Consider the following 9442-nt stretch of genomic DNA (forward strand, 5'->3'; position numbering starts at 1 on the left):
GGCTCACAGTTAACAGAATACACCCATGTTCTCCCTCCAAGTCTTTTATGTGGTGCCACATTTCAGACAGAAGGGTTTAGGATGCTAGCAGCTGACAGAGACAAGAGATTTTCTAGAAGAATTATGTATATACTAATACAATGATTATTTGCATTCAATGCAGTCTGCCATCACAATGGAAGTTGATAGATCTGTACTAGCAACGTATCCGATTTTCTGCACCTTACATTTTATAACTAGTAAAACTTAGTAAGCCTAGTTGGTGTTAGACGACTGGTAATTTTAAGCATAGAACCAATGGTCGTCATGGTCAAGACATCTGAAATTGCATGAGAAAAGGAAGGAAAAAGGTATCATAAAGAAGAAAGGATTTCCACAATCTTCAGCTCCTATGGTAACAGAAGGCTTTGTACCAAAAGTTCACAGGCATAGGTTTCAGGAGAGAATATGGAATATCACACAATGTTTCAAAGGAAGTTTGAGATGTCAGAAATGTATTATCAGAAAAAGATATGATAAGGATTAATCAATAGATCATTTTTCTTTCTGAAGTTCTTGATCTGCTTTCAGGCATTTCTAAGGGCATTTGAGATATTATTTTATTCTGTATAACCACAGTTTCCTAGCAACGATGTTAGAACTGCCTATGTCCAAGTGGGCATTCAGAGCCCCCCCCCCACCCCTTCAGGCCTGAGTCAGCACTGAGTTTACACCAGTGACATGTAACAAATTCTTTATTAACTATCCTGCAGATACTGCTTTCTTACTTTTATTTAGCATGAACTAATGTCCTGTTTTATGTGATTCACTTCGAGAAAATTCTTTCCCACTAAATCCTTTCTGCTAAAAATATTAAGTCAATCATCACTCCATTAGTTTTATCCCAGGCCTGCAGTTCTGATTACAGGGTTTAATCAAATAATGATATTTCATAAGTAACATTATAGTAGACAGAGAGTGAAATGCACTGTTTGAATAAGCACAAAACTGCCTCTTAAGCATGCTGTTATTTTAACATATATACATTTTACTTTCCTAGAGGTATTTCTCCAATATATTTGAGGTACTCTAGCACTCATTAATTGTCTTAACATGTGTCATATATTGAAACAAGAGTGAGAGTTCTGTGTTCCTTATAAAAATTATCTAGGCATCACAAAGTATGTGGTCAAAATACTTGGCATCAAGGCATCCCAACTATCCTGTAAAAATACCTAAACTACCTTTTAAACAGACTTCAGCTCAAGAAACCAAACACACCAAGTTAAAGCTGTCAATATAAAATAGATTTTTTGGACACAAGGATCCTCAGGAACTCAGGATATTCCGATTGTAGATAAACTGTGTGAAAACTGTGTAATTTCTTTTTGTTAACCATCCTTGTACCCAATGACCTCTACAGGTCCATTCCAGCCTCAGGTATTCTGTGATCCACTAAACTTCCCAGTTACACCCATTAAGACATCAGTTTTGTTGTTGTTGTTGTTTCTTAAATTCCAAACCAACTAACTGCGCAAAAGGGAAGAGAATAGAGAAAGTCAGAGGGTAGTAGAGGAGAAACCACTTTTCTGGTAGGTTTGCAGGCAAAAAAGCAAACTAGAAGGAGGAAAATAAGTTTTGCACAATAGTATGAACTCTGAAACCAATTTGAGTGAACAGAACTCAGCAAAGGCTTAAAGGCTGATTACAGTGATGACCCACAGCCCTGTGAAATAATAATATACTCACCTGACTAGTTTCACAGGAGATATTAGTAGAATTCTTCTTGAAAGAAACTAAGACTTTTCAGTCCAAACGTATTTACTGCTTACTGAATCACTGACTGATGACATAGAAGCAAAGTACACAACAAATCCAACAACAGACAATTTGGTTTCTTTATGAAACTGGAACATAAATGCCAACAAAATAATAGAAAAGTCAGAGAAGTTTCATACTTTCTGTTGCAATGAAAGAAAGGAAGCAAATGTTCTTTTTGAACAAAGTTGTGTTGACTCCAGTATTCTAGAAGTGAGTTTTCCTTATACAGTGTCAAACTCCACTGCCCAAAAGCCTAGAAAGAGACATAAGTTAGCCAGGTAAAAGTTTTGATGATATGTAGCATTTTTACAGAAAAACTCATGTTTTAAGTGGCAACAAACCTGCCTCTGTCCCTGACTAATACTAATTAAGTCGTTTTTAAACTCTCTGCTGCTCCACCAAGTGTTTTAAAGTATGCCAAGCACACCATCCAAATTTTGTGTACTGCTTCTGCCATCTCCTGTATATCTGTTTAATCTGACAGATTTTCCAAAAAAATGCAGGAAAAGAGGAACAATTTAATATTTATCAGCAAAAGAAGTTTGAGAATTACAGCAATATGACATCCTGATTCTTACTCAAATAATAATAATAATAAAGTATACTGCTCATCATAAACTAATTGTGTAGATTAGATATTCAGATGAAGAACAAGCATTTCATCTAATACCATGACATTTTTATGACTAAGTATTTAACCAAAAATGAGAGATGGAAACTGTTTGATTAATGGTCTTTCTTGGGAGACCATCACTGCATTCACTTGGTGCAGGGCATTGTGGCAGAGAGATTTCACAAAACTAAATGAACAATGAAAAAAAAAAAGATGGTTGCACACTATTTGAAATGGGCAATCACAGTTATTGCAGAATAAAAAAAAATAATAAAAATTATAATAAATAAAATAAAATAATAATAAAAAAATCTTATCAGAATTTATTTCTGATTTGGTTTATGAGACCTTTCTGGTTCTATTAAATGTGCTAAATGCAGACTAAGGACTAACCTAAAACCCACTAAGTTATTATAAGTTATTTAGCTATTGAGGCAAGAAATCTAACCTCTATTTCCTGTACAGGTTTCAGGTCACCTACAAATGAGCTTTTCCTCATTCGTTTAGGAGAATTCTCTGGAGCCTAGCCAGCAAAAGGCTTTGCTCTCAGAGAAGACAACCTTCCCTCCCATTAATCAGCCTCTCAGGTTCATTCTGAGAGCCCTGCAGAGACAAGAAAAATTGCATTAGAAGAAAAGGGAGGAGGAGGAATTTGCAGATGCATGGCAGACCAAGTGAACAAGTGGGAAGAAAATCCGAGTGACCTGAAAACTTAGCGTGAAGTATTGAAAATGGGGGGGGGGGGGGGGGGGGGGGGGGGAGTAAAAAAAAAAAGAAAAAAAAGGAATCAAGATTGCATGAAAGTTGAGAGAAATAAAGAGAACAGATGGTTTAGGTGTCTGCTTACTTTTGACCTTAACAAACCATTGCAGTGAGGAACTGATCTCAGTCAGTCTTCATGCATTACAGATAAAATATAGTTTGACATGAATTGTGAGGACAATATATACCTTAATTTACCAAAGCTACTTTATGCAGCATATCACTATTACATTATGAGGAAGGACCAGAGACTGAGTTTTCTCGGGTGAGGACAAACCTAATGCAAAGCTTCACTCTCCTCTCCTGCTGCTGCTTCCTGAGGACAGGCCACGTGGACTGGCACTACAAGGCACATTGTCCTGCTGTTTAGAGAAGAATAGGAAATAAAACTAAGCCTCTAAAGAGAATTTCAAGAAAAATTGTTTAATTCAAGATGTCACTATTCTTAGATAACCAAAAAAAAAAAAAAAAGTCTTAGATGGTTCAGAAGGGCTGTATGGTTACTAATGTTGTACACGCTCCAAGGATACCAAAAGAAATCAAATTTTCCTACATGAGACCTAAAAACTGCAGGAGGTTCATCCTTTAAAAAACAGCTTTTTCAAAAAAGCAATACACAGAACCATGACTCACCACCACCTAAGTAGCTTAAGAGAAAAAGTTTAAAGAAAACAAAATAAAACAAACAAAAAAAATAAAACAAACTGATCAAACCCAAGTGTAATGGCTCTCCTCACCCCCCTGCCTTTCTTCCCCTCTTTGCAGGCAAGGTTCAGAAGGGTCTCTAGATGAAGTATAGTCCTAGAAACTGTAGAGAAGCCAACAGAAAAAGTGGCTTTGCAGGTCTCCGTAGGACCCTCAAGGTCTTAATTGTTACTCTTGTTAAAAGTTTTCTGTACTGATTCTCATTGAAAATGAAGTGCAGGATAGGTGAAATCTAGCCTTATTTCAGTCAGTTAGGGTCTTATCATCAACACCAACAGTAGCAGAATGTCACACACACAGGGTGTTCACAGTTTCCCTCCTGGTAAATAACCCAGCACCTTTTTTAACACTTAGCTGGAAACTTTCCAGCAACACAGTACAACAAAACCTTACAATCTAATCCTTGCTGTGCCATGAAGTCAGAGTGGATGTTCAAATCCATATAGATAAGGGTGATGAAGCTACATGTTTGTAAGATTGAGTGGAGTTTTACAGATGGAAGTGTTAAGTGACTCATATGAGCAGTACTACATAGTGCCTTGCATGCAGGCAACCCCTAAGTCCTTTGCAGACTTCAGTTCTACAAGATTTTAAATGTTTCATTCTGTTGCATGTTTACAGCCATCATCCCTGTGACTGAGGATGGTTCCCTTTCAAGTCTGAAAGATGATAGAGGCAATTTTGCACTTCTTTGCTGCTTGTTTATATTCTACTTGATGTAATTCCTATTCAAATAGTATTGAAAGTAAAAAACGATCAAACAAACAAAAATCCAAGACTGCCTAACTTGAATGGTGGGTTTGAACATTCGTAGCTTCCGGGAAATGAAAACAAAAGGTTGCAGAGCACAAAGAAATTGTAACAAAACATTTTGTTCAAAAAGCGGATACCATGATGCGATAAGAATTAGACACTTGCTTATTAAATAAGAATTACGCTATCTGAACAAAAATGCACTACTTTCCTTTCCTATACAGGTATACGTGCATACATATAACATTTTCCTTAAAACAAGACCAAGGAGTAGTAGTTACTGTATCATAAAGACCATTCAGTGGAAGTATAGAAATACCAGAGAACTTAAGCATCACAAGGGTATTACTCATATATTTCTGTGTCATTTAAAATGTATAAAAGCTGGAACATGTACAGCAATTTTATGTTTTTGGTTAAGATCATTCTTTTTGCTACTGTCATAACCCGTACCTTTTATTCACTAAACTGAAGTTTTGTCAATACTCACCTCTTTTATTCCAGCTACTGATTTTTTTTTTATTATTTTTTTCTTAGGGTGACTCCAGAAGGGCATTCTTGTAACAGGGTTGTACTCTATTTGATATAGAAAAACAGAGAGCATAGCAGGCATGAGGAAATGCTCAGTCTTATCTGTTCTGCAGACTGATTTTTCCCCTCTTTCTTTCTCTTCCTATTCTCTTTCTCCATTCAATTTCTTCATGCTCCTTTCCAGACCCCTAACAGATCTTTACCAAAGAGAAGATGAACCATACTGTCTAGAGTCTCACCACCTGGCAACAGCAGACACATTCTTACCCATTTGAGGCTAGTAACTAAAAGTCATCAGTTCATTTCAGAATGAGTCATGATTTGATATATTAATTCAATCTGTTAAAATAGCAGTGTATTTGATTAAAGGTTTTATGGTTTTGTTTTTCCTTCTCAGTTATGATAAATCTTTTCAATTTTTGAAGCATTGTCTTCTTTAATAAGATTTGTTAAAGCACGCCTAAATGACATTTTCTTCAAAATGGGACCAAACTGGGTTGTCATTATTGACAATAACAAGTGTTAGGAATGAGGTTTTTCAAATCTGTTTTTTCAATTGCCTTGAAGGCAGATATTACTGGTATACTTAAAGGTATTTTCTGTCAAACAAGACCCTGACATTTTGAGAGAAACAAAACAAAACACAACAAAACAAAACAAAAGGTTATTTTATTTATTTATTTATTTATTATATGCTGTATGTCAGCTTTAAGAAACAAAGGGGTCTGAACTGCTCTGGGGGAGGGCATTAAACAGTGTTTTGTCACTCTCAGTGCTGTTCTAACAAGCCCGTAGTATCCACCTAGGGTGAGTTGATTTAGCATATTGGGCTCAGTCTTTGTCTCCAGAATAAAAAAGAAACCCTGTATAAAATAGAAATTAAAGAAAAATGGTCTTTTCACTTAAAGTTCTTCCTGTGCATGTTTGAAGTGTATTCACTATTTAGAATACTGCACTTCATTGTGTCAAGGCTTCTGTTAATGAGGATAAAAGGCATAAACATCAGTTTCCTGAAAGGCAAATTACAAATATATACATATATATATATATATATATAAATGCTAAATGAATATTATGTTAATATATCTTCATATATAAACTATGTTCATATGTTACCTATTTATTTATTGCTTTAAGGTAACCACTATTACAAATTAGGATGACAGCCTCCATAATTAATATTTAGCTGGTTATTTATCTTATAGTAAGATCCAAAGCAGGTTTCAGGATACCATGACGGTATCCTAAAGTGGAGTATAGATCTTATCTTTTGGCAAATCTCTACATGACAGGGTCAAAGCAATGAAAGGAAGCAAATTTAGATATTTATTGACAAGTTTTAAAACACAACTTTGAGTGAGCTGACTTGCTGCATTAAAATCAACCTGTAGGTATGAAAAATGGAGAGCAGTTTACTTAAATAAAATAGAGCCATAGGAAGCAAGGAAGTTTATCATAGTGCTAGTTCACAAAGCTAATGAAATGCAAATGGCAACCTTTGTAAGTATGAGTTCATTCTAAGTACATTCACTGCTGAAATGTTAAAAGTTTCTTTCACTTTTAAAACCAAGCATTAATTTGGAATTTCCAGAATTTTGTACAGTGTATGAAGTCCACCCCACTCCTCACCCATACCATTCCCTTCAATAGAAAAACTTTTCAGGAAAAGTTAAGTTGGAACTTCTAAGGCTCTCCACACACTTGCTGGGAAAATAAAAATAAAATAAAATAAAATAAAATAAAATAAAATAAAATAAAATAAAATAAAATAAAATAAAATAAAATAAAATAAAATAAAATAAAATAAAAGCAATAAAAATATATTAATTTTGAAATCTGGCAGATAACATTATTTGCTAATTTATTACAGATGCCCACTATTAGATTTATTGATAAAACCGGTGTTTTCCCACTAATTCACTTTTTCTATGTCTATAGCACATTTTAAGATTGCTCTTGAGTCCAAATCTACAGCATATATTTATCTGATAAATACCACGTGTGATAGAGCAGAAGAGACAGATAGCAAAATGTGGAAACTCTGAACTCTTTTTAGATGAATGTCACATATGTTTTATCAATTCTATTCATATTTGATATCTATTAAGTTCTACCTACATAAGAACAGGAATTTCAGGCTTATTGGCTACAGTTTTGCAGAAGGATCTCCTCTGTGATTCCTGAACGAATAAGCAGACGAGTTTCCAAGTACTGTTTGTGGAGAGTTGACCACTTAGAGACATAAAAGCAGCAATAGCTACAGATCTATCCTCATCCTAAAGCCACAAGAAGTTAAAGTTAGTGGAAGAAAAGAAGAAGGAAAAGGAGAACCCCTCTTTTAAAGGCTTATCTGAATCCCATCTCTGAAGCTAAGTCACCTAACTCTGTTTTTCTTACCTGCATTTCCTCTCACGAGATTAGAGCTGTCAAGAGATAATGCAGCAGATGAACCATCTTTCTAAAGCACAGCAGAAAACCTGATGTTGATTATAGAAAGCAAAGGGACATCACTGAAAACCATCACTTGCAACACAAGCACCCACTCTACTAGTCAACAAATGGCATGATTGTGCCTGCTGGGCTAAAGTATTTCCCTGATGCTCTCTCTGCTGTGATTGACCACAAGTGCTGCTCTAATTCAGGAAGTTGTCAAGGGATACAAGCTGTTATTTATACATATACTCATGCTGCTGGAACAAAGTAGGCATCAAGGAGAAATGAGTCAAGCCAGTACAACTCAATTTCAAAACCTTCTTAAATGTCACCCAAGAAAGACTGATGTTGGAAACTGGCTGCACGTGTGTGCACATCACCTTCTTTCTGCTTCAATCACACGTGCACAGGGAGTTTGGAAAATGAAATGTGAAAATAGGGAGTTCAGTAAAGAAACTACCACACTTGTTTCTGGCAAAGCAGAAGATGACTTTGTTTGTTTTGAGAAGCTTAAGGACAGATATGTTTATTCCCCATGGCTTTTCCCCACTGCCTCCCACGTGAAAATAACTTTGAAACAAGGAAGGCAACTTTGCTTTGTGCTGCTTCCTACACTCATTAAAAATCAGGTGAGAGAGTTGAGCTGTCTCTCCCCTCTGGCTTCCTTGTTTGTATTTCATGAGTGTTGATATGTGGCCTCATATCCCAATTTGGTCTGATGGGAAACCATGGCATGGAGTGGTGGTGGGCATAGCAAGAGATCAATCCTAGATTTATAATATTTTCCTAAGCAAAAGCTGCTCCCAGTGCCTCTGTCATAAAGCACTGTAATCATTAATATGCATACGTATGTCTGCACACTGGACAGCTATACAGATAGTCCCAGGGGAAGCACAGAGGGCAGGGAAAGGTGGCTGAAAGAGGAAGGTTTGGTAGAGCTCCCAACCCTGGTGCCAGGAGCTCATAGGGTGGCTAGAGCCACCACAAGAGATAGGGAGGTCCCAGGGCTGGTGGGGAGGAGCAGCAGGAGGAGAACCATCCTTGGGGCAGGGAGCAGACAAGAGCGGACAGACATCAATTTGCCACCCAGGTGGAGCAATGCAGCATGGGGCTGAGCATGGAGACAGTCCAGACAAAGATGAAAGCTTTGTAATTTCCAGAGGCCAGCACAGGGGGACGAGGTGCTGCAGACATAATGGCTCTGATCACTGTCCCCTGGCAGAGCGTGAGCTGGTCAGTGCCATGGTGGGAAAGAACACCAGCAAAAGTGGGCAGTTACAGTTGTTAAAGTTATAGTTTGCCTAATAAACTGAAAGTAAACAAGGAGAAGCTTTAATGCTACATAATTCAGTTCAAATCCTCAGATTCTGTACTCTTTTTTTTTTTTTCCTAACAGAAGCTAAAACAAAATTTCTTCAAGGTATTTCTGTTTCAGTTGTGTAAGCCGGTATCAATGCTTAACATATTTCCATTGCTCTCTCGCCAAAAGCCTAAAGCAAAGATGCTCAAGAAAAATTGTGGCCCCATCTCATGGACTACAAAAAAGTCACCTGAGTTCATTTCACAAATTCTCTTGCCAACTGATCCATTTGTGTGATCCACACTATTGACAACAGACTATAGTCAAAGACAAGACAAGAATGCTCCTGTTTTCCTAGGCATTTCCTGCCTTTCATCTCTACCAAGCAAAGGCAAAACTAATATTATAGCCAAATTATCTGTCCCTCACTGAAATTAACTGCTGTCTTCTGCATTGGCATAGACCATTTTGGAAGCATGGTGACTAAAGATTCACAGAAACATAGAAGATTCAGTCATTACATTACTACAAACCATGTCACTACT

Source organism: Anser cygnoides, chromosome 3 (assembly GCF_040182565.1).
Source record: "Anser cygnoides isolate HZ-2024a breed goose chromosome 3, Taihu_goose_T2T_genome, whole genome shotgun sequence".
Classification (NCBI taxonomy): Eukaryota; Metazoa; Chordata; class Aves; order Anseriformes; family Anatidae; genus Anser; species Anser cygnoides.